The sequence below is a fragment of the Nannospalax galili genome, unplaced genomic scaffold (assembly GCF_000622305.1).
Source record: "Nannospalax galili isolate Female #2095 unplaced genomic scaffold, S.galili_v1.0 scaffold270, whole genome shotgun sequence".
NCBI lineage: Eukaryota > Metazoa > Chordata > Mammalia > Rodentia > Spalacidae > Nannospalax > Nannospalax galili.
Genome location: NW_008330152.1, coordinates 1,484,220 through 1,491,756, shown reverse-complemented (window position 1 = coordinate 1,491,756; position 7,537 = coordinate 1,484,220). Strand labels below are relative to the sequence as shown.

At 55.6% G+C, this 7,537-nt stretch overlaps 1 protein-coding gene across 3 annotated transcripts in view; it reads left to right on the top strand.

The window, feature by feature from the left end:
- Positions 1 to 569: 569 nt before the first annotated feature.
- The window catches only part of Bcor (BCL6 corepressor), a 126,540-nt gene continuing 119,572 nt past the window's right edge, over positions 570 to 7,537 (top strand). For 2 of the 3 annotated variants that reach the window (XM_008842873.2, XM_017800600.1), the window contains exon 1: positions 570 to 891. The gene's annotated coding sequence lies outside the window, so the exon portion shown is untranslated. The remainder of the gene's footprint in view (positions 892 to 7,537) is intronic. The other variant, XM_029568349.1, reaches the window with a different exon arrangement.

The following is a 7,537-nucleotide window of genomic DNA, read 5'->3' as shown; positions in this document are numbered from 1 at the left end:
GTGTGTGTGTTTGGGGGGAGATGTCTGAGACCAATGAGCAGGTGCTTGGGGTATGTGCCCCAGCAAATTCAAATGCTTGCCAGGCTGACTGACTTGGGTAGGGGTTGGAGCAAAGGTAGGAATGGGAAGTTAATGTATATTTGAATAAGATTCTCATGGTTACCTGGAAACAAAGAAAAAAAAAAGAGTTACAGGTTTTATTCAACCAGGTCAATCCTCTTAGAAGGAATAATGGTTATGGTTTTCTGTAAAATCATTTATTCAGACATCCTCTCAATACTTACCCAATGCCTCCTATATGCCAACCACAATGCTCCATGCAAAATATATAGGTGTCAAGTGAACACTAGGTCTGTACTTTGGATACCAAGGTGACTGCTACAGCCCATTTAACCAATTTGGACTTTGAGAGACCTGGGTTCACATTCTCAGTTAACTCGCAGGGTAACTGCTGTGCCTCAGTTTCCTGCTTTGCAAAGCGTAGACCTAACATAAATTGTAGAAGAGGGAGCCACCAGTATTAGCCCCCTTATCCCAGCTCTGCCGAGTCTCACAGGCCACCGCTTGGTGGGATTTCCGAAGCTAGCCAGGCCCTCTGCTGCTGACCCTGGAAATCGGGTCACACTAGAAAAGGAGGTGTGTGCAGGGCGCAGAGGGAGGGGTCCGTTGCGCGCGGCTGCTCGAGTTTCCCTAGGGCCTCCGGAGAGTCTAAAAAACTCACTTCGGAGAAAGGGAAAGAGCGTGAAGTGGCTCTTTCGATCTGAGACACCCCCTCCCGCAGAAATTCCCCCCTCCCCCTAGCCCAGCGCCGAGTGAAATCTTAGAAGCCGAGGCTGCTGGGTTTGAGCGGAATGCCGGAGTCGCTGGAAGACGGAGCTGGTCCGCCCGAAGGTCAGCGAGTTGTTTTGAGTTCTCGTTCCCGGAAGGGGGGCAGGGAGGAGAGACCGCCAGGGCCCGAAAGACCCCGAGTCTGAGCAGAAATTGTTTGTGCTCCGGAACAGGCAGCTCAGCGGAAGCTGCGACGGGGGCGGGTCACGTGCGGCGGTGGCCGCGCAGCTGGCAGGGGAGCCGGCCTGGGACAAGGACCCGGCCGGGCGGGGTGGCGCGGGGCGGCAGCTTTTGCAGCCCAAGGTGGAAACGGAGTAGTCGGGGTTCTGGGAGCCGGCGGAGCCCCGAGCCCGGGAGGCGCGCGTTTTATGGAGACGCGGTGTGGGAGACTGGGCGCTCGGAGCTCCGCGTGGTGCGGCGCGGGGCGGGAGAAGGACGATCAGCTGGGGGTGGGGGGCAGGGGACGCCAGCCGGGCCCCCTCCAGACGACAGTGAGGCCCGAGCGGAGATTGTGCGGGTGTCTGAGCCCCAGGCATGGAGGCTCTGCTCTTTCAGTCACCGGCCTTGTTTTCTTCTTGCACGCAAATCCCGGAACGACCGGAACCGCCATCCCGGCCTGAGTCCCAGGGGCGCCCCACTACGCTTGAGGGGAGGGTGCGTCCTACAGGGTTACTCCGGGGCCCTTCGAAAGAGGGTCGGGGAAGGCAACGGTGGTGGCTCGGCGGGAGTGCGAGCCGGTGGAGCACAAGACACATTCACACCCCCTCTTTGGAGAGAAAAAGCTACTCTGGGCCTCCCCAGGGGTGTCCGGGAGCCGGTGGGGGGGTGGTACTGGAGAGAAAACATCTGCCCCACTGTGAGGACAAGCATGGCCTCGTGGCCAGTGGAGTGGGTCTCATGCTTCCCCAAAGTGGCGCACCATTCCGGCGTGAGAGGGAAAGGACACAAACTTGGTCATCTGCCAGAATCATTGGGGACTCCCCATTTTGGTGTCCCCCTCATCCGCTGGTGGCCTGAAATGTACTTCCTTTTCTAGGAGAGTCCGCGAGGCTCAGGTCTGAGGCCTGAGTCGGGTAGTGTGGGTTGGCCTGGAACAAGAAAGCCACCCACGTTACTCTTACTGAGAAGGCGCAGAACTGTTTTGCAAAGTTTCCCTGCTCTTCGTCCCCCCATCCCCCGTCGAGGAAGGGTGACTCTTCCGGAGATGAGGGTGGAGGGAATGCTCCCCAAGCTGGGACTGGTGGTCCTAGTTTCTTTAACTGCGACCCTGGCTCACAAGGGGCTCTCGGTGTGTTCGTGTCACCAGACGCTGTACCTCACTCCGTTGCAACGTCTGCCCGTAGTCCCGGCAGCGGGTGCAGCGCACTGTCTGGGGCGACATGAGACGCCATTTGCATCTACCCTCCCTCCTGCAGGTTGACGGGGGTGGGAGTGTCGCCCTCCGCGGAAGCGTTTTCCTGGCAGTGACACTGATTAGATGCTGTCTCTGTACGTGCACGGAATCGGGGTGGGCCTTCACCTGTGCACCACATACTTTTGTGGTGGAAAAGTTTCGCCCCCCGCCCCCCCTTGCCACACAGCTGCTGTCTCCAGGGCGGAATTTGGAGAGCTTGTTTGCTCAGCCTGGGAAGAGAGGATCACGCCGGCGCGGGGAAGCCGCCGGGCCGGGGCTGCGAAAATCCAGCCCTGGCTTTGCGTCGAGCTGCTGTGTGCGGCGCTTACGCGCGCCCGGCCAGCCGAGGCCTGGTTTCCATCTGCCCCTTTTGCCTCCGTGTTAAGTTCGCCGGGGAAAACCCAACGATCCGTGTAGAGCCTCTCGGAGGATAGCCACCCCCACCCCAGCCTGATCCTGACCGATGGAAAAAATGACAGTATAGGTCAGAACAGGCTGCCCGCGAGTATTAATGTGGCCGCCTCTGTTCCCAGTGCTAGGGGAGGATGGGCGCCTCGTCAGGAAACCGCCGAAGGAGGAGCCATGAGGGCCGCCTGCCCCCTCCCAGGCTAGAAACCGTGTATTCTCTGAGGGACCAAACATGTGGTCGGACAGCTACGGGAACGTATTCCAGTTAAATACAGATTCACTGTATATTTCAAGCGACGCCCTCTCCCCCCACGATCAAATACGGTTCGACTCAAAAATCCAATGAGAACAGGTTAATCTGTAGATGCGAACCTTGTTCTCTTCTTAGCATTAAATATGCGTTCTGGAGGGGCTGAGCATCATTATCTTGGTATGACCAATGTGCAAGCACCCTAAGAAGGCGGGGTCCCCTTTGCGCTCCACCTTCGAGAACCTTTAATTAATAGAACTCGAAGGGATTATTTTAGTTGTAGTTTCTATTTGAGGTTGCTTGCTCCTCTTTGCAAACAACTGCCTGGGGTTGTTTGTAATTGCCGTTTTCTTTTCCTGCTTATGTGCTGCAGGGTGCAGGGAGGAGGCGGCTGCCGAGCTGTATGCTGTGTGCTGCGTGTTGCCGCCGCCCTCGGACTCTCCCTTGCGCACCACGCGGCCACCGAGGATGGGGAATGTGAACTCTCCGGGTGGCGCTCGAGAACTGGAATTGTGGTTTAGAGCTGAGGAATTGTTTAGGGGGCCAGCCGGCAATGTCTTGTCGGGGTTTGAAGGCTGTACAGGACAAGACCCAGAGGTGACCCGAGGCCTCAGGAGCAAACCTTGGAGGCTCTGTGTTCTTTGTCTTTTGCGGGGCTGGTAGCCCGGCACGCACAGTTGAGATAAGGATCTACTAAGAGCCACAGCGCCTCGCCAGCCCTTTTAAGTGATTAGGCTACCACCCGTAGCCACCTATAAGAAAGGCCATTTGCCTTGAAAAGAGAAAAAAAAAAGCAGCCTGGTGCTGGGCGTGGTGGCGCACACCTTTAATCCCAGCACTGGGAGGCAGAGGTAGCCAGATCTCTCTGAGTTCCAGGCCAGCTGGGGCTACAGGGAGACCCTGTCTCAAAAAGACCCCCCCCAAAAAAAAAAACACCAAAAAAACCCACAAAACAAAACAGCCTTGTATAATGAATTTTGGTTGACCCTTTAGGTTCTGTTTTGCCCCCACACTTCTCCCTAGCATAGGATAGTAATGGGAACCTTTCTGAAATCTGAAATCTACCCGATCCTATTCATATAAGCAATACTTACAGTTGAGTGTCAGTAAAATGTGGGCCACCCAAGGCAGAGGACTTGTTCCTAGCCCCTCCAAGAACTGACTTACAAGGAGGTAGCCTTGAACCATCAAAAAGTGTGGCCTGCCAAGCCTGAGGGCCTTAGTTCAAGCCCCAGAACCCTTGAGGTGGAAGGATAGAACTCAAACCAGCAAGTTATCCTTTGACCACCCACCCCCAGTAAATAATAACAGGTGGCCTGGAAGAGCATGCTGGAGGGCTTGTGCTGTTGTTCCCTAAGACTGTAGGGAGAGTGTGGGTAATGGTGTCTGAGCCCTGACTGGAACTTGCCATTAATCTAGACTAAGTGAATGCCATTAAAGAGCACTCTCACAGGGTGTGATGGCTCATCCCTGTAATCCTAGCAGGATTGAGGCAGAGGAGGATTGCCTTAAATTCCAGGCCAGTCTGGGATACACTGTGGGGGGGGGCGGGGGTACTCTTGCACTTCACCACTGAGAGACAGGTTTGAAACCATTCTGTCTTAATTTTTCTGTGGGCAATAACAGTGCCCTTTCTTCCACTCTGCCCAAACCTCTCTGCCTCCAAATGGGCCTCAGGTGTTTCTTACTCCCCACCCATAGGAAGGGAATACTAGATCATAACAACAAGCACATGTGCCATTGTATCAGACACAGTGGTCTAAGCACTTACATATGGAAGCATGTTACCCTCAGAACAACTCCATTATGAGGTGGACACTAAGACTGACCTTCCTTGCCTTACACATGAGGACCCAGGTTCAGAACTGTTAAGCAGCTTACCCAAAGCCATGAAGTTTGGAATAGGCCCTAGATTGACTAGAAAGAGGGCTATGTCTCTTCTCCTGCCTATGTGACCTATTGGGAGGGCGTGGTTCAAAGGGACTGACTAGACCCCAACCCTCCAAAGAAAAATGTGGCCAGGGATTTAAAGGCCCAACATTTGGCTATTTTGTAAGAGGAAGCTGGAGAGGTACAGAAGCATGTTACCTCGGCTCGATGACACATAAGGCCAGGTGGATTTCTGTGAGTTCGAGGCCAGCAGAGACAGGTGGGTTGCTGTGGGTTGGAGGCAAGGCTAGTCTACATAGCAAATTCCAGGCCAGGCCATCTGGGTCTACAGGGAGACCCAGTCAAAAAAAAAAAAAAAAAAAAAAAGGAAAAGAAAGAAAAAAGGCCCCTAGCCCACCCTAGCCTTGTAACATCCTGTGGCCACATCAGCCGGAGCTGACTAGGGGCTGGGGACAGCTGATTGCCTATGAACTCCTTATCGCCCATCGTCAGTGGTCCAGAGCGGCGTAGCTAAACGGCCGCCTGCGGGGGCGGCGGGTTCGTGCAGGTTCCCTGGCTCCAGGCGCGCCTCTGGGCTCCTCCCACGGAGCTGGCTAGAGGCCGAGTGGCGCCTCCCGAAGCTCTGGGCTCCTCTCCGCTGGAGGCGCCAGCCCTGAGCTTGAAGCTCCACAGCCTGCGGCCGGAGAGCCCTGTTCATCAGTCCCGGTTGGGACAGCTGATTTCGGTTGCTTGCCTGCAACTCTGCCCCCTTTACCACCCGCTTGCCAGTGTCCCGCGCTGTAACACACACACACACACACACACACACACACACACAGAAATCACACACGAGGTTCCAAGCTCCAAGCACGCTGCCCTTCTCCGTCTGGGACCTCCACTTTCCCTCCCTCCTCTCGGCTCAGTCTAGTGCTTCGAAAGCCCGCGGTGATTGTGTGCTGTTCTGATGGAAAGGCCTTGCTGGCCCGTTCCCCCCCACCCCTGCCTCCACCGCAAGAATGTGCACACGCTGGTCAGCCCTGGGGAGAAGAACCAGGCCTGTGCATCTCCCCACAGCTCCCGGGAAGTGGCTGCTGCTGGCTAGGACCTGTTTGCTCCGCGCTTCGAAGTGACCCAGGAGCCTAAAGAGGGGACCTGGCCGTAGGGCCTGCGCGTGGATTGGGAGGCAATGTGTGTGAGGTGGCGGTGGGGTAAATCGCACGTCCTGAGAAGGCTGCCTCGGCCTCCAGCTATCATTAGTAGGAATGTGCCCTGCACGGCTTGTACTGACCACAGCGTGACACTCCTGCGTGCCCCGGGCCAGTGTGTACGTGTGCGTGCCCGTCTCCACCCTCTCAAGCCTCTGCTTTGAGCTTTCGCCCGCAGACCCTTGCATCCGCGGTGGGGCGGCATCGACGCCTCGCTGCCGCGGCCACAGCTTTGGACCGGGCTGGCTGGGGCGCACTTGCGGGCGTTGAGAGCTGTTTCAGGAGTCCTGGGCGGCCGCCCAGACGAGGGTGGGAGCGCTGCAGCCCGCGCGCCTCAAGACAGAACACACGCCTTTCCCGGAACCTTGAAACCCAGGGGAGCCGCTGCCATCTTCGCGTGACGAGCAGCGAGACGCCGGTGATTAAGTGTTTCTTTCCGGCTCCCTCTCCGGTTGCGGCTCTCCTCCTTTCCACGGTGCTGGAAGGATAAACGGGGAGGGGGGGTGCACAAATAACTGCGCTGTCGACCTGGCTCTCTAGGTCCATGGTAGTCTCCTGCTGTGCGCCCCTTGCTCCCCCTCCCCCCTCTCCAGTTCCTCGCTGTGGATTCAGGGCGGGAGGCCAAGGGCCACAAGCCTCCCTCTTCATCTGCTTTGGCGCAAATCTGAGTTTCATGGGGAGGGGGCACACATTGCCAAAGCCACCAGACCCGCACCTGCCCCCCCCCATAGGATTTAAACCAAAACACAGGATTCCCCGACCCACACCCGGGACTAATCCTTCCTCGCCTTCTGGGATTAACTGGGCTCTCAGGTCCATAAAACACTTCCGGCGCCGGCCGGAGGGTCTGTCTGCAGAAACACTTTAAAATGGTCCTCCCGGGCCTGGAGTCGGAATTGACCGGGTGGTGGGAAGTGAGTAAACAATCTGTGAGGTTTGCAGGCGGTGAAGGGAGCCACCTCCAGCGGAAAAGTGGCAGACAGATCTAGAAGGTGCAGTAGTTTTACCAAATGACACTGACCTGGTGATAGGGTGGGTGCAGGCAGCAGCAGGAGGGATTTCGTCTCTGGCTTCTGGATGCACTTAGTGATGAAGGCAAATATTCTTGACACTTGGGGGCTCATCTGTAAAATGGGAATATTACTACTCTGTCCCCTCAGGTGGGTTTCTGAAAACCAAAGTGTTAAAGCACTTAGTGATTGTCGCCTGCCCTGCCCGGTTCACTGTCGTCAGTCTCTCACAAGGATAAACCAGTGATTTGCTGATCAAAAGACAGTAGAAATAAGTCCTTCCTCAAATCCATGTAAGACTATGGAAGGTAAAGTGAATCCCAAAGCACCCTCATATATTTTGAACCTCTTTCTTTTACACCATTTCAAATTAAGTTTCTGAAGTAATGGGAGAATCTTTGGAATGTTCGAAGAAAATTCCCCCATTAAAATTGGAGTTAATAGGAACGAAAAGAGGCCTTTAAAATGGGTCAGATCACATATGAAAAAGAAAACCGGAAGAATATAAATTCAGGGTCGCTTCCTGGCTGTGTCCCCTAATGTTGGTCTGGAGAGCAGATGCCCGCAGATAGCG